Source organism: Amblyomma americanum, unplaced genomic scaffold, assembly GCF_052857255.1.
Source record: "Amblyomma americanum isolate KBUSLIRL-KWMA unplaced genomic scaffold, ASM5285725v1 scaffold_21, whole genome shotgun sequence".
NCBI lineage: Eukaryota > Metazoa > Arthropoda > Arachnida > Ixodida > Ixodidae > Amblyomma > Amblyomma americanum.
In genome coordinates, this window is record NW_027526493.1 from 253,805 (window position 1) to 276,948 (window position 23,144).

Here is a 23,144-nt window from a genome sequence, read left to right on the forward strand (position 1 = left end):
ACTGCGCGAAAACTTGTATTCCGGCTCAAAACAAAAGGATACATAGTTTTAGGTCGAAACTAGCAAGATTCACGAGCATCGATTTTACAAGTCGTCGAATAGTAGACGGGATTCACAAGGGTAGAAACTTGGGCGAGTCGGTAACGGTGATCCATGGAAAGTGAGAGTAGCGCAAAACGGGACAACGGGACAGACCGTGTCCGTTATTGCTGCCACTGTGTGCAAAGCACGTGCTGCAGCTTTTTGCCTCCGCTCCGGGATTCTACCCGACGACGTCAGACTTCTCTTCAATGGTCTCAACCCCTCCACTGGGCACTCCCGCAGAATATGCAAGATTGTAAAATCTGAATGTCATCGTTATGTACGTCTTCTGAGGGAGCACTTAGCCGTGCAACTCCAACAAGCACTGGAACCTAACGCCGCTAAACGCCAGCTGCGAGCGTATCTGCTTCTAGCGGACCAAAGAACTGAAGCCCTGTGGCAACTTCAACTCCGATCCCTTCGATCCCTCTGCCCACCTAAGGGGTCGAGAAAATGCAACAGCGTATACGTCTCCGAAGGAGTCACCCTTCCTGAGGACGTCAACCGGTTGTTGTCCCTTGGACCCAAGTTTGCAAGGGAGACTTCGAAGACTCCGCATGAGCTACTTTCCATGGTGCGACGTGTGTCTCGCCTAGCCGACAAAGAGGACTCTGGCCGGTGCACCTCCGATGGCGTAGACGTCCTACAGTACTGTAAGCCTCGTCCTTCAAAAGTTCGTGTGGATCGTGTCGTGTCCTACCTAGCCGAACAGTCGCTTTGCGTCATCCCATCTGACAAAGAGGGCGGGTTTGCTGTCTTTCCCCACGGTGTATTCAATGAAAAAGCCAATCATGCCATAACAGAAGTGTTTAAATGTGGAAGAAGTGTTTCACTTCCCAAACTTAAGGTTCAAGCAAAAAGACTTTGTCTCAAGCTTAATCTCGAAAGACTAGCCAGCAGCATTGAAAGTAGTAAGCGCCTCTTCCTAGAAGTGTTTTTCAGCGCAAAAACGCATAAGGCTGGCGTTCCCTTAAGGGTAATCGTTTCCGAACAGGACACTTGGCAAAAGTCAATCGCTGTGTTTCTAAAAGAAAAACTAAACATGATGACGATAGATGACCCATTTCTAGTACGTAGTTCAGAGGAAGTGTTAAGTGCTGTGAAATCGCTTTCTGACAAGAGCCTTCTTGGTTTCTCAATTGATGTGAAAGATCTTTATTACTCCATGCCCCATCATAACCTGCTTACAATTGTCGAAGATTCGATCCATCATTTCGGCGCTGTGTCATTTCAAAATGAATCCGGTTTATCCGTCAGTGGTTTTTTAGAATTGCTACACTTTTATCTCCGCTCCACTTTCATAAACTGGCAAGGCGCTGCTCACATTCAGAAACAGGGAATATGCATTGGGTCTTGTCTAGCCCCTGTACTTAGTGACCTGTATCTGGCACATCTTGACAGGAGCCTCCAAGAGAGGCTTACCAGCCCTCATGTCGTCAAGATCTTTCGTTTTGTTGACGATTTCTTTTTCCTTGTTGAGTGTACGCCATCGTGCTTAGAGCAAGTTGCATCCGGTATTTTAGCTAAGGTACAAGAGTGCTTTTCACCGCTGCTATTGACTAACGAAATGCCAACCGACAACGAGATTCGCTTTCTTGATATCCGTTTTAAATTCCTGGACAACCACCTGTGTTGGAGCTATGCACCTCGGGCAAACAAACCTCTACTCCCCTATATATCTGCCCATTCTAAACTCGTTAAAAGGGGCATTATTAATTTATGCTTGAAGAATGCTCTGGAAAAGTCATGCCCCCACCTAATCAGCGAGAGCTTTCACGCTCAACTCGCAAGGTTCCATCAAGCAGGCTACCCAGCTGATATTTGTGTTTCTGTCGCCGAAGGCATACTAAAGAAGAAGCGCCAGGAAGGTCAACTGCCGTCCGTGCCTTCAGAAAGAATAAAAGACAAAATTGCCGTTATTCCTTACATTCATTGCCTGTCCCACAATCTCAAGAAAATTGGGACAAAAGCTAATGTTCGTGTCATTTTTCTGCCCCTGAAAAACTAAGTGCGCTTTCCAAAAAAACTTTGCCCGCTGATAAACGTCCCCAAAAGCTGCAGTGCACCATTAACCACAGAAAGAAATTCGTGAAATGTACTGAAGGCATTGTTTATGACATCCCTCTCTCTTGCGGTAAGCGGTATGTTGGTCAGTCAGGTCGGTGCTTGAATGAGAGACTTCGCGAACACAAAAATAACTTGAGAACTTTTACTGGCAGTAATCTGGCTTTACACTGCAAGGAGTGTGGTTGTGTGCCATTTCTGGACAAGTGCTCGATCGTTGCCAGACACCGGGATCAGTTAACGCGAGAGATTATTGAAGCAGCTCGTATCGCTGCCTTGGACGATAAATGTGTAAGCAAGCCGTCTATCTCCCTGTCCAAAAGAGAGCTGGCCTTCTTAAAGAAACGCTGAATCGTGCACATCCGTAGATCCTCATTCACCTGTTTTTCATTATCTTTCTGGGCGCATGCGCCTGTTTCCCCTCACGGATTACGTTCGTCTTGGCCGCCCTGGTTTCTTTCAGTCGGAAGTTAGCGCCTGTGTTGTGTCTGTCTTTCTCTGTCCCGTTGTCCCGTTTTGCGCTACTCTCACTTTCCATGGAGTAGACGGGAGAAAGGTGTAAACTTTTTCTCTCAGAACTGCGGGAAAACTTGTATTCCGGCTCAAAACAACGGGATACATCGTTTTAGATCGAAACTAGCAAGATTCACGAGCATCGATTTTACAAGTCCTCGAAGAGTAGACGAGAGAAAGGTGTAAACTTTTTCTCTCAGAACTGCGCGAAAACTTGTATTGCGGCTCAAAACAACAGGATACATCGTTTTAGATCGAAACTAGTAAGATTCACGAGCATCGATTTTACAAGTCGAAGAACAGTACACGAGAGAAAGGTGTAAACTTTTTCTCTCAGAACTGCGCGAAAACTTGTATTCCAGCTCAAAACAACGGGATACATCGTTTTAGATCGAAACTAGCTAGATTCACGAGCATCAATTTTACAAGTCCTCGAAAAGTAGACGAGAGAAAGGTGTAAACGTTTTCTCTCAGAACTGCGCGAAAACTTGTAATCCGGCTCAAAACAACGGGATACATTGTTTTAGATCGAAACTAGCAAGATTCACGAGCATCGATTTTACAAGTCGTCGAAGAGTAGACGAGAGAAAGGTGTAAACGTTTTCTCTCAGAACTGCGCGAAAACTTGTATTGCGGCTCAAAACAACGGGATACATCGTTTTCGATCGAAACTAGCAAGATTCACGAGCATCGATTTTACAAGTCGTCGAAGAGTTGACGAGAGAAAGGTGTAAACTTTCTCTCAGAACTGCGCAAAAACTTGTATTCCGGCTCAAAAGAACGGGATACATCGTTTCAGATCGAAACTAGCATGATTCACGAGCATCGATTTTACAAGTCGTCGAAGAGTACACGAGAGGAAGGTGTAAACTTTTTCTCTCAGAACTGCGCGAAAACTTGTATTCCGGCTCAAAACAACGGTATACATCGTTTTAGATCAAAACTAGCAAGATTCACGAGCATCGATTTTACAAGTCCTCGAAGAGTAGACGAGAGAAAGGTGTAAACTTTTTCTCTCAGAACTGCGCGAAAACTTGTATTCCGGCTCAAAACAGCGGGATACATTGTTTTAGATCGAAACTAGCAAGATTCACGAGAATCGATTTTACAAGTCGTCGAAGAGTAGACGAGAGAAAGGTGTAAACTTTTTCTCTCAGAACTGCACGAAAACTTGGTATTCTGGCTCAAAACAACGGGATACATCGTTTTAGATCGAAACTAGCATGATTCACGAGCATAGATTTTACAAGTCATCGAAGAGTACACGAGAGAAAGGTGTAAACGTTTTCTCTCAGAACTGCGCGAAAACTTGTAATCCGGCTCAAAACAACGGGATACATTGTTTTAGATCAAAACTAGCAAGATTCACGAGCATCGATTTTACAAGTCGTCGAAGAGTAGACGAGAGAAAGGTGTAAACGTTTTCTCTCAGAACTGCGCGAAAACTTGTATTGCGGCTCAAAACAACGGGATACATCGTTTTAGATCGAAACTAGCAAGATTCACGAGCATCGATTTTACAAGTCGTCGAAGAGTTGACGAGAGAAAGGTGTAAACGTTCTCTCAGAACTGCGCAAAAACTTGTATTCCGGCTCAAAACAACGGGATACATCGTTTTAGATCGAAACTAGCATGATTCACGAGCATCGATTTTACAAGTCGTCGAAGAGTACACGAGAGAAAGGTGTAAACTTTTTCTCTCAGATCTGCGCGAAAACTTGTATTCCGGCTCAAAACAACGGTATACATCGTTTTAGATCAAAACTAGCAAGACTCACGAGCATCGATTTTACAAGTCGTCGAAGAGTAGACGAGAGAAAGGTGTAAACTTTTTTTCTCAGAAAGGCGCGAAAACTTGTATTCCGGCTCAAAACAACGGGATACATCGTTTTAGATCGAAACTAGCAAAATTCATGAGCATGGATTTTACGAGTCGTCGAAAAGTACACGAGAGAAAGGTTTAAACCTTTTCTCACAGAACTGCCCGAAAACTCGTATTCTGGCTCAAAACAACGAGATACATCGCTTTAGATCGAAACTAGCAAGATTCACGAGCATCGATTTTACGAGTCGTCGAAAAGTACACGAGAGAAAGGTGTAAACCTTTTCTCACAGAACTGCCCGAAAACTCGTATTCTGGCTCAAAACAACGAGATACATCGCTTTAGATCGAAACTAGCAAGATTCACGAGCATCGATTTTACAAGTCGTCGAAGAGTAGACGAGAGAAAGGTGTAAACTTTTTCTCTCAGAACTGCACGAAAACTTATATTCTGGCTAAAAACAACGGGATACATTGTTTTAGATCGAAACTAGCAAAGATCACGAGCATCGATTTTACACGTCGTCGAAGAGTCCGCGAGAGAAAGGTGTAAACGTTTTCTCTCAGAACTGCACGAAAACTTGTATTCCGGCTCAAAACAACGGGATACATCGTTTTAGATCGAAACTAGCATTATTCACGAGCATCGATTTTACAAGTCATCGAAGAGTACACGAGAGAAAGGTGTAAACGTTTTCTCTCAGAACTGCGCGAAAACTTGTATTCCGGCTCAAAACAACGGGATACATCGTTTTAGATCGAAACTAGCATGATTCACGAGCATCGATTTTACAAGTCGTCGAAGAGTAGACGAGGGAAAGGTGTAAACTTTTTCTCTCAGAAAGGCGCGAAAACTTGTATTCCGGCTCAAAACAACGGGATACATCGTTTTAGATCGAAACTAGCAAAATTCATGAGCATCGATTTTACGAGTCGTCGAAGAGTAGACGAGAGAAAGGTGTTAACTTTTTCTCTCAGAACTGCGCGATAACTTGTATTCCGGCTCAAAACAAAAGGATACATCATTTTAGGTCGAAACTAGCAAGATTCACGAGCATCGTTTTTACAAGTCTTCGAATAGTAGACGAGAGAAAGGTGTAAACTTTTTCTCTCAGAACTGCGCGAAAACTTGTATTCCGGCTCAAAACAACGGGATACATCGTTTTAGATCTAAACTAGCAAGATTCACGAGCATCGATTTTACAAGTCCTCGAAGAGTAAACGAGAGAAAGGTGTGAACTTTTTCTCTCAGAACTGCACGAAAACTTATATTCTGGCTCAAAACAACGGGATACATTGTTTTAGATCGAAACTAGCAAGGATCACGAGCATCGATTTTACAAGTCCTCGAAGAGTAGACGAGAGAAAGGTGTAAACGTTTTCTCTCAGAACTGCGCGAAAACTTGTAATCCGGCTCAAAACAACGGGATACATTGTTTTAGATCGAAACTAGCAAGATTCACGAGCATCGATTTTACAAGTCTTCGAAGAGTAGACGAGAGAAAGGTGTAAACTTTTTCTCTCAGAACTGCGCGAAAACTTGTAATGCGGCTCAAAACAACGGGATACATCGTTTTAGATCGAAACTAGCAAGATTCACGAGCATCGATTTTACAAGTCGTCGAAGAGTTGACGAGAGAAAGGTGTAAACTTTCTCTCAGAACTGCGCGAAAACTTGTATTCCGGCTCAAAACAACGGGATACATCGTTTTAGATCGAAACTAGCATGATTCACGAGCATCGATTTTACAAGTCGTCGAAGAGTACACGAGAGAAAGGTGTAAACTTTTTCTCTCAGAACTGCGCGAAAACTTGTATTCCGGCTCAAAACAACGGGATACATTGTTTTAGATCGAAAGTAGCAAGATTCACGAGAATCGATTTTACAAGTCGTCGAAGAGTAGACGAGAGAAAGGTGTAAACTTTTTCTCTCAGAACTGCACGAAAACTTGGTATTCTGGCTCAAAACAACGGGATACATCGTTTTAGATCGAAACCAGCAAAATTCATGAGCATCGATTTTACGAGTCGTCGAAGAGTAGAACTGCGCGAAAACTTGTATTCCGGCTCAAAACAAAAGGATACATAGTTTTAGGTCGAAACTAGCAAGATTCACGAGCATCGATTTTACAAGTCGTCGAATAGTAGACGGGAGAAAGGTGTAAACTTTTTCTCTCAGAACTGCGGGAAAACTTGTATTCCGGCTCAAAACAACGGGATACATCGTTTTAGATTTAAACTAGCAAGATTCACGAGCATCGATTTTACAAGTCCTCGAAGAGTAGACGAGAGAAAGGTGTAAACTTTTTCTCTCAGAACTGCGCGAAAACTTGTATTGCGGCTCAAAACAACAGGATACATCGTTTTAGGTCGAAACTAGTAAGATTCACGAGCATCGATTTTACAAGTCGTCGAACAGTACACGAGAGAAAGGTGTAAACTTTTTCTCTCAGAACTGCGCGAAAACTTGTATTCCAGCTCAAAACAACGGGATACATCGTTTTAGATCGAAACTAGCTAGATTCACGAGCATCGATTTTACAAGTCCTCGAAGAGTAGACGAGAGAAAGGTGTAAACCTTTTCTCTCAGAACTGCGCGAAAACTTGTAATCCGGCTCAAAACAACGGGATACATTGTTTCAGATCGAAACTAGCAAGATTCACGAGCATCGATTTTACAAGTCGTCGAAGAGTAGACGAGAGAAAGGTGTAAACTTTTTCTCAGAACTGCGCGAAAACTTGTATTCCGGCTCAAAACAACAGGATACATAGTTTTAAATCGAAACTAGCAAGATTCATCAGCTTCGATTTTACGAGTCGTCGAAGAGTAGACGAGAGAAAGGTGTAAACTTTTTCTGTCAGAACTGCGCGAAAACTTGTATGCCGGCTCAAAACAACGGGATACATCGTTTTAGATCGAAACTAGCAAAATTCATGAGCATCGATTTTACGAGTCGTCGAAGAGTAGAACTGCGCGAAAACTTGTATTCCGGCTCAAAACAAAAGGATACATAGTTTTAGGTCGAATCTAGCAAGATTCACGAGCATCGATTTTACAAGTCGTCGAATAGTAGACGGGAGAAAGGTGTAAACTTTTTCTCTCAGAACTGCGGGAAAACTTCTATTCCAGCTCAAAACAACGGGATACATCGTTTTAGATCGAAACTAGCAAGATTCACGAGCATTGATTTTACAAGTCCTCGAAGAGTAGACGAGAGAAAGGTGTAAACTTTTTCTCTCAGAACTGCGCGAAAACTTGTATTGCGGCTCAAAACAACAGGACACATCGTTTTAGATCGAAACTAGTAAGATTCACGAGCATCGATTTTACAAGTCGAAGAACAGTACACGAGAGAAAGGTGTAAACTTTTTCTCTCAGAACTGCGCGAAAACTTGTATTCCAGCTCAAAACAACGGGATACATCGTTTTAGATCGAAACTAGCAAGATTCACGAGCATCGATTTTACAAGTCCTCGAAGAGTAGACGAGAGAAAGGTGTAAACTTTTTCTCTCAGAACTGCGCGAAAACTTGTATTCCGGCTCAAAACAACGGGATACATTGTTTTAGATCGAAACTAGCAAGGTTCACGAGAATCAATTTTACAAGTCGTCGAAGAGTAGACGAGAGAAAGGTGTAAACTTTTTCTCTCAGAACTGCGCGAAAACTTGTATTCCGGCTCAAAACAACGGGATACATCGTTTTAGATCTAAATTAGCAAGATTCACGAGCATCGATTTTACAAGTCCTCGAAGAGTAGACGAGAGAAAGGTGTAAACCTTTTCTCTCAGAACTGCGCGAAAACTTGTAATCCGGCTCAAAACAACGGGATACATTGTTTTAGATCGAAACTAGCAAGATTCACGAGCATCGATTTTACAAGTCGTCGAAGAGTAGACGAGAGAAAGGTGTAAACTTTTTCTCAGAACTGCGCGAAAACTTGTATTCCGGCTCAAAACAACAGGATACATAGTTTTAAATCGAAACTAGCAAGATTCATCAGCTTCGATTTTACGAGTCGTCGAAGAGTAGACGAGAGAAAGGTGTAAACTTTTTCTGTCAGAACTGCGCGAAAACTTGTATGCCGACTCAAAACAACGGGATACATCGTTTTAGATCGAAACTAGCAAAATTCATGAGCATCGATTTTACGAGTCGTCGAAGAGTAGAACTGCGCGAAAACTTGTATTCCGGCTCAAAACAAAAGGATACATAGTTTTAGGTCGAATCTAGCAAGATTCACGAGCATCGATTTTACAAGTCGTCGAATAGTAGACGGGAGAAAGGTGTAAACTTTTTCTCTCAGAACTGCGGGAAAACTTCTATTCCGGCTCAAAACAACGGGATACATCGTTTTAGATTGAAACTAGCAAGATTCACGAGCATTGATTTTACAAGTCCTCGAAGAGTAGACGAGAGAAAGGTGTAAACTTTTTCTCTCAGAACTGCGCGAAAACTTGTATTGCGGCTCAAAACAACAGGACACATCGTTTTAGATCGAAACTAGTAAGATTCACGAGCATCGATTTTACAAGTCGAAGAACAGTACACGAGAGAAAGGTGTAAACTTTTTCTCTCAGAACTGCGCGAAAACTTGTATTCCAGCTCAAAACAACGGGATACATCGTTTTAGATCGAAACTAGCAAGATTCACGAGCATCGATTTTACAAGTCGTCGAAGAGTAGACGAGAGAAAGGTGTAAACTTTTTCTCAGAACTGCGCGAAAACTTGTATTCCGGCTCAAAACAACAGGATACATAGTTTTAAATTGAAACTAGCAAGATTCATCAGCTTCGATTTTACGAGTCGTCGAAGAGTAGACGAGAGAAAGGTGTAAACTTTTTCTGTCAGAACTGCGCGAAAACTTGTATGCCGGCTCAAAACAACGGGATACATCGTTTTAGATCGAAACTAGCAAAATTCATGAGCATCGATTTTACGAGTCGTCGAAGAGTAGAACTGCGCGAAAACTTGTATTCCGGCTCAAAACAAAAGGATACATAGTTTTAGGTCGAATCTAGCAAGATTCACGAGCATCAATTTTACAAGTCCTCGAAAAGTAGACGAGAGAAAGGTGTAAACGTTTTCTCTCAGAACTGCGCGAAAACTTGTAATCCGGCTCAAAACAACGGGATACATTGTTTTAGATCGAAACTAGCAAGATTCACGAGCATCGATTTTACAAGTCGTCGAAGAGTAGACGAGAGAAAGGTGTAAACGTTTTCTCTCAGAACTGCGCGAAAACTTGTATTGCGGCTCAAAACAACGGGATACATCGTTTTAGATCGAAACTAGCAAGATTCACGAGCATCGATTTTACAAGTCGTCGAAGAGTTGACGAGGGAAAGGTGTAAACTTTCTCTCAGAACTGCGCAAAAACTTGTATTCCGGCTCAAAACAACGGGATACATCGTTTCAGATCGAAACTAGCATGATTCACGAGCATCGATTTTACAAGTCGTCGAAGAGTACACGAGAGAAAGGTGTAAACTTTTTCTCTCAGAACTGCGCGAAAACTTGTATTCCGGCTCAAAACAACGGTATACATCGTTTTAATCAAAACTAGCAAGATTCACGAGCATCGATTTTACAAGTCCTCGAAGAGTAGACGAGAGAAAGGTGTAAACTTTTTCTCTCAGAACTGCGCGAAAACTTGTATTCCGGCTCAAAACAGCGGGATACATTGTTTTAGATCGAAACTAGCAAGATTCACGAGAATCGATTTTACAAGTCGTCGAAGAGTAGACGAGAGAAAGGTGTAAACTTTTTCTCTCAGAACTGCACGAAAACTTGGTATTCTGGCTCAAAGCAACGGGATACATCGTTTTAGATCGAAACTAGCATGATTCACGAGCATAGATTTTACAAGTCATCGAAGAGTACACGAGAGAAAGGTGTAAACGTTTTCTCTCAGAACTGCGCGAAAACTTGTAATCCGGCTCAAAACAACGGGATACATTGTTTTAGATCAAAACTAGCAAGATTCACGAGCATCGATTTTACAAGTCGTCGAAGAGTAGACGAGAGAAAGGTGTAAACGTTTTCTCTCAGAACTGCGCGAAAACTTGTATTGCGGCTCAAAACAACGGGATACATCGTTTTAGATCGAAACTAGCAAGATTCACGAGCATCGATTTTACAAGTCGTCGAAGAGTTGACGAGAGAAAGGTGTAAACGTTCTCTCAGAACTGCGCAAAAACTTGTATTCCGGCTCAAAACAACGGGATACATCGTTTTAGATCGAAACTAGCATGATTCACGAGCATCGATTTTACAAGTCGTCGAAGAGTACACGAGAGAAAGGTGTAAACTTTTTCTCTCGGGACTTCGCGAAAACTTGTATTCCGGCTCAAAACAACGGTATACATCGTTTTAGATCAAAACTAGCAAGATTCACGAGCATCGATTTTACAAGTCCTCGAAGAGTAGACGAGAGAAAGGTGTAAACTTTTTCTCTCAGAACTGCGCGAAAACTTGTATTCCGGCTCAAAACAACGGGATACATTGTTTTAGATCGAAACTAGCAAGGTTCACGAGAATCGATTTTACAAGTCGTCGAAGAGTAGACGAGAGAAAGGTGTAAACTTTTTCTCTCAGAACTGCACGAAAACTTGGTATTCTGGCTCAAAACTACGGGATACATTGTTTTAGATCGAAACTAGCAATATTCACGAGCATCGATTTTACAAGTCATCGAAGAGTACACGAGAGAAAGGTGTAAAATTTTTCCCCGGAACTGCGCGAAAACTTGCATTTCGGCTCAAAACAACGGGATACATCGTTTTAGATCGAAACTAGCAAAATTCATGAGCATGGATTTTACGAGTCGTCGAAGAGTAGACGAGAAAAAGGTGTAAACTTTTTCTCTCAAAACTGCGCGAAAACTTGTATTCCGGCTCAAAACAAAAGGATACATCATTTTAGGTCGAAACTAGCAAGATTCACGAGCATCGATTTTACAAGTCGTCGAAGAGTAGACGAGAGAAAGGTGTACTTTTTTTCTCAGAAAGGCGCGAAAACTTGTATTCTGGCTCAAAACAACGGGATACATCGTTTTAGATCGAAACTAGCAAAATTCATGAGCATGGATTTTACGAGTCGTCGAAGAGTAGACGAGAGAAAGGTGTAAACTTTTTCTCCCAGAAAGGCGCGAAAACTTGTATTCCGGCTCAAAACAACGGGATACATCGTTTTAGAACGAAACTAGCAAAATTCATGAGCATCGAATTTACGAGTCGTCGAAAAGTACACGAGAGAAAGGTGTAAACCTTTTCTCTCAGAACTGCCCGAAAACTCGTATTCTGGCTCAAAACAACCAGATACATCGCTTTAGATCGAAACTAGCAAGATTCACGAGAATCGATTTTACAAGTCGTCGAAGAGTAGACGAGACAAAGGTGTAAACATTTTCTCTCAGAACTGCACGAAAACTTATATTCTGGCTCAAAACAACGGGATACATCGTTTTAGATAGAAACTAGCATTATTCACGAGCATCGATTTTACAAGTCATCGAAGAGTAAACGAGAGAAAGGTGTAAACGTTTTCTCTCAGAACTGCGCGAAAACTTGTATTCCGGCTCAAAACAACGGGATACATCGTTTTAGATCGAAACTAGCATGATTCACGAGCATCGATTTTACAAGTCGTCGAAGAGTATACGAGGGAAAGGTGTAAACTTTTTCTCTCAGAAAGGCGCGAAAACTTGTATTCCGGCTCAAAACAACGGGATACATCGTTTTAGCTCGAAACTAGCAAAATTCATGAGCATCGATTTTACGAGTCGTCGAAGAGTAGACGAGAGAAAGGTGTTAACTTTTTCTCTCAGAACTGCGCGATAACTTGTATTCCGGCTCAAAACAAAAGGATACATCATTTTAGGTCGAAACTAGCAAGATTCACGAGCATCGATTTTACAAGTCTTCGAATAGTAGACGAGAGAAAGGTGTATTTTTCTCAGAACTGCGCGAAAACTTGTATTCCGGCTCAAAACAACGGGATACATCGTTTTAGATCTAAACTAGCAAGATTCACGAGCATCGATTTTACAAGTCCTCGAAGAGTAGACGAGAGAAAGGTGTAAACTTTTTCTCTCAGAACTGCGCGAAAACTTGTATTCCGGCTCAAAACAACGGGATACATTGTTTTAGATCGAAACTAGCAAGGTTCACGAGCATCGATTTTACAAGTCGTCGAAGAGTAGACGAGAGAAAGGTGTAAACTTTTTCTCTCAGGACTTCGCGAAAACTTCTATTCCGGCTCAAAACAACGGTATACATCGTTTTAGATCAAAACTAGCAAGATTCACGAGCATCGATTTTACAAGTCCTCGAAGAGTAGACGAGAGAAAGGTGTAAACTTTTTCTCTCAGAACTGCGCGAAAACTTGTATTCCGGCTCAAAACAACGGGATACATTGTTTTAGATCGAAACTAGCAAGGTTCACGAGAATCGATTTTACAAGTCGTCGAAGAGTAGACGAGAGAAAGGTGTAAACTTTTTCTCTCAGAACTGCACGAAAACTTGGTATTCTGGCTCAAAATTACGGGATACATTGTTTTAGATCGAAACTAGCAATATTCACGAGCATCGATTTTACAAGTCATCGAAGAGTACACGAGAGAAAGGTGTAAACTTTTTCCCCGGAACTGCGCGAAAACTTGCATTTCGGCTCAAAACAACGGGATACATCGTTTTAGATCGAAACTAGCAAAATTCATGAGCATGGATTTTACGAGTCGTCGAAGAGTAGACGAGAAAAAGGTGTAAACTTTTTCTCTCAAAACTGCGCGAAAACTTGTATTCCGGCTCAAAACAAAAGAATACATCATTTTAGGTCGAATCTAGCAAGATTCACGAGCATCGATTTTACAAGTCGTCGAAGAGTAGACGAGAGAAAGGTGTAAACGTTTTCTCTCAGAACTGCGCGAAAACTTGTAATCCGGCTCAAAACAACGGGATACATTGTTTTAGATCAAAACTAGCAAGATTCACGAGCATCGATTTTACAAGTCGTCGAAGAGTAGACGAGAGAAAGGTGTAAACGTTTTCTCTCAGAACTGCGCGAAAACTTGTATTGCGGCTCAAAACAACGGGATACATCGTTTTAGATCGAAACTAGCAAGATTCACGAGCATCGATTTTACAAGTCATCGAAGAGTACACGAGAGAAAGGTGTAAACTTTTTCCCCGGAACTGCGCGAAAACTTGCATTTCGGCTCAAAACAACGGGATACATCGTTTTAGATCGAAACTAGCAAAATTCATGAGCATGGATTTTACGAGTCGTCGAAGAGTAGACGAGAAAAAGGTGTAAACTTTTTCTCTCAAAACTGCGCGAAAACTTGTATTCCGGCTCAAAACAAAAGAATACATCATTTTAGGTCGAATCTAGCAAGATTCACGAGCATCGATTTTACAAGTCATCGAAGAGTACACGAGAGAAAGGTGTAAACGTTTTCTCTCAGAACTGCGCGAAAACTTGTAATCCGGCTCAAAACAACGGGATACATTGTTTTAGATCAAAACTAGCAAGATTCACGAGCATCGATTTTACAAGTCGTCGAAGAGTAGACGAGAGAAAGGTGTAAACGTTTTCTCTCAGAACTGCGCGAAAACTTGTATTGCGGCTCAAAACAACGGGATACATCGTTTTAGATCGAAACTAGCAAGATTCACGAGCATCGATTTTACAAGTCGTCGAAGAGTTGACGAGAGAAAGGTGTAAACGTTCTCTCAGAACTGCGCAAAAACTTGTATTCCGGCTCAAAACAACGGGATACATCGTTTTAGATCGAAACTAGCATGATTCACGAGCATCGATTTTACAAGTCGTCGAAGAGTACACGAGAGAAAGGTGTAAACTTTTTCTCTCGGGACTTCGCGAAAACTTGTATTCCGGCTCAAAACAACGGTATACATCGTTTTAGATCAAAACTAGCAAGATTCACGAGCATCGATTTTACAAGTCCTCGAAGAGTAGACGAGAGAAAGGTGTAAACTTTTTCTCTCAGAACTGCGCGAAAACTTGTATTCCGGCTCAAAACAACGGGATACATTGTTTTAGATCGAAACTAGCAAGGTTCACGAGAATCGATTTTACAAGTCGTCGAAGAGTAGACGAGAGAAAGGTGTAAACTTTTTCTCTCAGAACTGCACGAAAACTTGGTATTCTGGCTCAAAACTACGGGATACATTGTTTTAGATCGAAACTAGCAATATTCACGAGCATCGATTTTACAAGTCATCGAAGAGTACACGAGAGAAAGGTGTAAAATTTTTCCCCGGAACTGCGCGAAAACTTGCATTTCGGCTCAAAACAACGGGATACATCGTTTTAGATCGAAACTAGCAAAATTCATGAGCATGGATTTTACGAGTCGTCGAAGAGTAGACGAGAAAAAGGTGTAAACTTTTTCTCTCAAAACTGCGCGAAAACTTGTATTCCGGCTCAAAACAAAAGGATACATCATTTTAGGTCGAAACTAGCAAGATTCACGAGCATCGATTTTACAAGTCGTCGAAGAGTAGACGAGAGAAAGGTGTACTTTTTTTCTCAGAAAGGCGCGAAAACTTGTATTCTGGCTCAAAACAACGGGATACATCGTTTTAGATCGAAACTAGCAAAATTCATGAGCATGGATTTTACGAGTCGTCGAAGAGTAGACGAGAGAAAGGTGTAAACTTTTTCTCCCAGAAAGGCGCGAAAACTTGTATTCCGGCTCAAAACAACGGGATACATCGTTTTAGAACGAAACTAGCAAAATTCATGAGCATCGAATTTACGAGTCGTCGAAAAGTACACGAGAGAAAGGTGTAAACCTTTTCTCTCAGAACTGCCCGAAAACTCGTATTCTGGCTCAAAACAACCAGATACATCGCTTTAGATCGAAACTAGCAAGATTCACGAGAATCGATTTTACAAGTCGTCGAAGAGTAGACGAGACAAAGGTGTAAACTTTTTCTCTCAGAACTGCACGAAAACTTATATTCTGGCTCAAAACAACGGGATACATCGTTTTAGATAGAAACTAGCATTATTCACGAGCATCGATTTTACAAGTCATCGAAGAGTAAACGAGAGAAAGGTGTAAACGTTTTCTCTCAGAACTGCGCGAAAACTTGTATTCCGGCTCAAAACAACGGGATACATCGTTTTAGATCGAAACTAGCATGATTCACGAGCATCGATTTTACAAGTCGTCGAAGAGTATACGAGGGAAAGGTGTAAACTTTTTCTCTCAGAAAGGCGCGAAAACTTGTATTCCGGCTCAAAACAACGGGATACATCGTTTTAGCTCGAAACTAGCAAAATTCATGAGCATCGATTTTACGAGTCGTCGAAGAGTAGACGAGAGAAAGGTGTTAACTTTTTCTCTCAGAACTGCGCGATAACTTGTATTCCGGCTCAAAACAAAAGGATACATCATTTTAGGTCGAAACTAGCAAGATTCACGAGCATCGATTTTACAAGTCTTCGAATAGTAGACGAGAGAAAGGTGTATTTTTCTCAGAACTGCGCGAAAACTTGTATTCCGGCTCAAAACAACGGGATACATCGTTTTAGATCTAAACTAGCAAGATTCACGAGCATCGATTTTACAAGTCCTCGAAGAGTAGACGAGAGAAAGGTGTAAACTTTTTCTCTCAGAACTGCGCGAAAACTTGTATTCCGGCTCAAAACAACGGGATACATCGTTTTAGATCGAAACTAGCATGATTCACGAGCATCGATTTTACAAGTCGTCGAAGAGTAGACGAGAGAAAGGTGTAAACTTTTTCTCTCAGGACTTCGCGAAAACTTCTATTCCGGCTCAAAACAACGGTATACATCGTTTTAGATCAAAACTAGCAAGATTCACGAGCATCGATTTTACAAGTCCTCGAAGAGTAGACGAGAGAAAGGTGTAAACTTTTTCTCTCAGAACTGCGCGAAAACTTGTATTCCGGCTCAAAACAACGGGATACATTGTTTTAGATCGAAACTAGCAAGGTTCACGAGAATCGATTTTACAAGTCGTCGAAGAGTAGACGAGAGAAAGGTGTAAACTTTTTCTCTCAGAACTGCACGAAAACTTGGTATTCTGGCTCAAAATTACGGGATACATTGTTTTAGATCGAAACTAGCAATATTCACGAGCATCGATTTTACAAGTCATCGAAGAGTACACGAGAGAAAGGTGTAAACTTTTTCCCCGGAACTGCGCGAAAACTTGCATTTCGGCTCAAAACAACGGGATACATCGTTTTAGATCGAAACTAGCAAAATTCATGAGCATGGATTTTACGAGTCGTCGAAGAGTAGACGAGAAAAAGGTGTAAACTTTTTCTCTCAAAACTGCGCGAAAACTTGTATTCCGGCTCAAAACAAAAGAATACATCATTTTAGGTCGAATCTAGCAAGATTCACGAGCATCGATTTTACAAGTCGTCGAAGAGTAGACGAGAGAAAGGTGTAAACTTTTTTTCTCAGAAAGGCGCGAAAACTTGTATTCTGGCTCAAAACAACGGGATACATCGTTTTAGATCGAAACTAGCAAAATTCATGAGCATGGATTTTACGAGTCGTCGAAGAGTAGACGAGAGAAAGGTGTAAACTTTTTCTCCCAGAAAGGCGCGAAAACTTGTATTCCGGCTCAAAACAACGGGATACATCGTTTTAGAACGAAACTAGCAAAATTCATGAGCATCGAATTTACGAGTCGTCGAAAAGTACACGAGAGAAAGGTGTAAACCTTTTCTCTCAGAACTGCCCGAAAACTCGTATTCTGGCTCAAAACAACCAGATACATCGCTTTAGATCGAAACTAGCAAGATTCACGAGAATCGATTTTACAAGTCGTCGAAGAGTAGACGAGACAAAGGTGTAAACTTTTTCTCTCAGAACTGCACGAAAACTTATATTCTGGCTCAAAACAACGGGATACATTGTTTTAGATCGAAACTAGCAAGGATCACGAGCATCGATTTTACACGTCGTCGAAGAGTCCGCGAGAGAAAGGTGTAAACGTTTTCTCTCAGAACTGCGCGAAAACTTGTATTCCGACTCAAAACAACGGGATACATCGTTTTAGATAGAAACTAGCATTATTCACGAGCATCGATTTTACAAGTCATCGAAGAGTAAACGAGAGAAAGGTGTAAACGTTTTCTCTCAGAACTGCGCGAAAACTTGTATTCCGGCTCAAAACAACGGGATACATCGTTTTAGATCGAAACTAGCATGATTCACGAGCATCGATTTTACAAGTCGTCGAAGAGTAGACGAGGGAAAGGTGTAAACTTTTTCTCTCAGAACTGCGCGAAAACTTGTATTGCGGCTCAAAACAACGGGATACATCGTTTTAGATCGAAACTAGCAAGATTCACGAGCATCGATTTTACAAGTCGTCGAAGAGTTGACGAGAGAAAGGTGTAAACGTTCTCTCAGAACTGCGCAAAAACTTGTATTCCGGCTCAAAACAACGGGATACATCGTTTTAGATCGAAACTAGCATGATTCACGAGCATCGATTTTACAAGTCGTCGAAGAGTACACGAGAGAAAGGTGTAAACTTTTTCTCTCGGGACTTCGCGAAAACTTGTATTCCGGCTCAAAACAACGGTATACATCGTTTTAGATCAAAACTAGCAAGATTCACGAGCATCGATTTTACAAGTCCTCGAAGAGTAGACGAGAGAAAGGTGTAAACTTTTTCTCTCAGAACTGCGCGAAAACTTGTATTCCGGCTCAAAACAACGGGATACATTGTTTTAGATCGAAACTAGCAAGGTTCACGAGAATCGATTTTACAAGTCGTCGAAGAGTAGACGAGAGAAAGGTGTAAACTTTTTCTCTCAGAACTGCACGAAAACTTGGTATTCTGGCTCAAAACTACGGGATACATTGTTTTAGATCGAAACTAGCAATATTCACGAGCATCGATTTTACAAGTCATCGAAGAGTACACGAGAGAAAGGTGTAAAATTTTTCCCCGGAACTGCGCGAAAACTTGCATTTCGGCTCAAAACAACGGGATACATCGTTTTAGATCGAAACTAGCAAAATTCATGAGCATGGATTTTACGAGTCGTCGAAGAGTAGACGAGAAAAAGGTGTAAACTTTTTCTCTCAAAACTTCGCGAAAACTTGTATTCCGGCTCAAAACAAAAGGATACATCATTTTAGGTCGAAACTAGCAAGATTCACGAGCATCGATTTTACAAGTCGTCGAAGAGTAGACGAGAGAAAGGTGTACTTTTTTTCTCAGAAAGGCGCGAAAACTTGTATTCTGGCTCAAAACAACGGGATACATCGTTTTAGATCGAAACTAGCAAAATTCATGAGCATGGATTTTACGAGTCGTCGAAGAGTAGACGAGAGAAAGGTGTAAACTTTTTCTCCCAGAAAGGCGCGAAAACTTGTATTCCGGCTCAAAACAACGGGATACATCGTTTTAGAACGAAACTAGCAAAATTCATGAGCATCGAATTTACGAGTCGTCGAAAAGTACACGAGAGAAAGGTGTAAACCTTTTCTCTCAGAACTGCCCGAAAACTCGTATTCTGGCTCAAAACAACCAGATACATCGCTTTAGATCGAAACTAGCAAGATTCACGAGAATCGATTTTACAAGTCGTCGAAGAGTAGACGAGACAAAGGTGTAAACTTTTTCTCTCAGAACTGCACGAAAACTTATATTCTGGCTCAAAACAACGGGATACATCGTTTTAGATAGAAACTAGCATTATTCACGAGCATCGATTTTACAAGTCATCGAAGAGTAAACGAGAGAAAGGTGTAAACGTTTTCTCTCAGAACTGCGCGAAAACTTGTATTCCGGCTCAAAACAACGGGATACATCGTTTTAGATCGAAACTAGCATGATTCACGAGCATCGATTTTACAAGTCGTCGAAGAGTATACGAGGGAAAGGTGTAAACTTTTTCTCTCAGAAAGGCGCGAAAACTTGTATTCCGGCTCAAAACAACGGGATACATCGTTTTAGATCGAAACTAGCAAAATTCATGAGCATCGATTTTACGAGTCGTCGAAGAGTAGACGAGAGAAAGGTGTTAACTTTTTCTCTCAGAACTGCGCGATAACTTGTATTCCGGCTCAAAACAAAAGGATACATCATTTTAGGTCGAAACTAGCAAGATTCACGAGCATCGATTTTACAAGTCTTCGAATAGTAGATGAGAGAAAGGTGTATTTTTCTCAGAACTGCGCGAAAACTTGTATTCCGGCTCAAAACAACGGGATACATCGTTTTAGATCTAAACTAGCAAGATTCACGAGCATCGATTTTACAAGTCCTCGAAGAGTAGACGAGAGAAAGGTGTAAACTTTTTCTCTCAGAACTGCGCGAAAACTTGTATTCCGGCTCAAAACAACGGGATACATCGTTTTAGATCGAAACTAGCATGATTCACGAGCATCGATTTTACAAGTCGTCGAAGAGTAGACGAGAGAAAGGTGTAAACTTTTTCTCTCAGGACTTCGCGAAAACTTCTATTCCGGCTCAAAACAACGGTATACATCGTTTTAGATCAAAACTAGCAAGATTCACGAGCATCGATTTTACAAGTCCTCGAAGAGTAGACGAGAGAAAGGTGTAAACTTTTTCTCTCAGAACTGCGCGAAAACTTGTATTCCGGCTCAAAACAACGGGATACATTGTTTTAGATCGAAACTAGCAAGGTTCACGAGAATCGATTTTACAAGTCGTCGAAGAGTAGACGAGAGAAAGGTGTAAACTTTTTCTCTCAGAACTGCACGAAAACTTGGTATTCTGGCTCAAAATTACGGGATACATTGTTTTAGATCGAAACTAGCAATATTCACGAGCATCGATTTTACAAGTCATCGAAGAGTACACGAGAGAAAGGTGTAAACTTTTTCCCCGGAACTGCGCGAAAACTTGCATTTCGGCTCAAAACAACGGGATACATCGTTTTAGATCGAAACTAGCAAAATTCATGAGCATGGATTTTACGAGTCGTCGAAGAGTAGACGAGAAAAAGGTGTAAACTTTTTCTCTCAAAACTGCGCGAAAACTTGTATTCCGGCTCAAAACAAAAGAATACATCATTTTAGGTCGAATCTAGCAAGATTCACGAGCATCGATTTTACAAGTCGTCGAAGAGTAGACGAGAGAAAGGTGTAAACTTTTTTTCTCAGAAAGGCGCGAAAACTTGTATTCTGGCTCAAAACAACGGGATACATCGTTTTAGATCGAAACTAGCAAAATTCATGAGCATGGATTTTACGAGTCGTCGAAGAGTAGACGAGAGAAAGGTGTAAACTTTTTCTCCCAGAAAGGCGCGAAAACTTGTATTCCGGCTCAAAACAACGGGATACATCGTTTTAGAACGAAACTAGCAAAATTCATGAGCATCGAATTTACGAGTCGTCGAAAAGTACACGAGAGAAAGGTGTAAACCTTTTCTCTCAGAACTGCCCGAAAACTCGTATTCTGGCTCAAAACAACCAGATACATCGCTTTAGATCGAAACTAGCAAGATTCACGAGAATCGATTTTACAAGTCGTCGAAGAGTAGACGAGACAAAGGTGTAAACTTTTTCTCTCAGAACTGCACGAAAACTTATATTCTGGCTCAAAACAACGGGATACATTGTTTTAGATCGAAACTAGCAAGGATCACGAGCATCGATTTTACACGTCGTCGAAGAGTCCGCGAGAGAAAGGTGTAAACGTTTTCTCTCAGAACTGCGCGAAAACTTGTATTCCGACTCAAAACAACGGGATACATCGTTTTAGATAGAAACTAGCATTATTCACGAGCATCGATTTTACAAGTCATCGAAGAGTAAACGAGAGAAAGGTGTAAACGTTTTCTCTCAGAACTGCGCGAAAACTTGTATTCCGGCTCAAAACAACGGGATACATCGTTTTAGATCGAAACTAGCATGATTCACGAGCATCGATTTTACAAGTCGTCGAAGAGTAGACGAGGGAAAGGTGTAAACTTTTTCTCTCAGAAAGGCGCGAAAACTTGTATTCCGGCTCAAAACAACGGGATACATCGTTTTAGATCGAAACTAGCAAAATTCATGAGCATCGATTTTACGAGTCGTCGAAGAGTAGACGAGAGAAAGGTGTTAACTTTTTCTCTCAGAACTGCGCGATAACTTGTATTCCGGCTCAAAACAAAAGGATACATCATTTTAGGTCGAAACTAGCAAGATTCACGAGCATCGATTTTACAAGTCTTCGAATAGTAGACGAGAGAAAGGTGTATTTCTCTCAGAACTGCGCGAAAACTTCTATTCCGGCTCAAAACAACGGGATACATCGTTTTAGATCTAAACTAGCAAGATTCACGAGCATCGATTTTACAAGTCCTCGAAGAGTAGACGAGAGAAAGGTGTAAACTTTTTCTCTCAGAACTGCGCGAAAACTTGTATTCCGGCTCAAAACAACGGGATACATAGTTTTAAATCGAAACTAGCAAGATTCACGGGCATCGATTTTACAAGTCGTCGAAGAGTACACGAGAGAAAGGTGTAAACTTTTTCTCTCAGAACTGCGCGAAAACTTGTATTCCGGCTCAAAACAACGGGATATATCGTTTTAGATCGAAACTAGCAAAATTCATCAGCATCGATTTTACGAGTCGTCGAAGAGTAGACGAGAGAAAGGTGTACCTTTTCTCTCAGAACTGCGCGAAAACTTGTATTCCAGCTCAAAACAACGGGATACATCGTTTTAGATCGAAACTAGCTAGATTCACGAGCATCGATTTTACAAGTCCTCGAAGAGTAGACGAGAGAAAGGTGTAAACGTTTTCTCTCAGAACTGCGCGAAAACTTGTAATCCGGCTCAAAACAACGGGATACATTGTTTTAGATCGAAACTAGCAAGATTCACGAGCATCGATTTTACAAGTCGTCGAAGAGTAGACGAGAGAAAGGTGTAAACGTTTTCTCTCAGAACTGCGCGAAAACTTGTATTGCGGCTCAAAACAACGGGATACATCGTTTTAGATCGAAACTAGCAAGATTCACGAGCATCGATTTTACAAGTCGTCGAAGAGTTGACGAGAGAAAGGTGTAAACTTTCTCTCAGAACTGCGCGAACACTTGTATTCCGGCTCAAAACAACGGGATACATCGTTTTAGATCGAAACTAGCATGATTCACGAGCATCGATTTTACTAGTCGTCGAGAGTACACGAGAGAAAGGTGTAAACTTTTTCTCTCAGAACTGCGCGAAAACTTGTATTCCGGCTCAAAACAACGGTATACATCGTTTTAGATCAAAACTAGCAAGATTCACGAGCATCGATTTTACAAGTCGTCGAAGAGTAGACGAGAGAAAGGTGTAAACTTTTTCTCTCAGAACTGCGCGAAAACTTGTATTGCGGCTCAAAACAACGGGATACATCGTTTTAGATCGAAACTAGCAAGATTCACGAGCATCGATTTTACAAGTCGTCGAAGAGTTGACGAGAGAAAGGTGTAAACTTTCTCTCAGAACTGCGCGAAAACTTGTATTCCGGCTCAAAACAACGGGATACATCGTTTTAGATCGAAACTAGCATGATTCACGAGCATCGATTTTACAAGTCGTCGAAGAGTACACGAGAGAAAGGTGTAAACTTTTTCTCTCAGAACTGCGCGAAAACTTGTATTCCGGCTCAAAACAACGGGATACATTGTT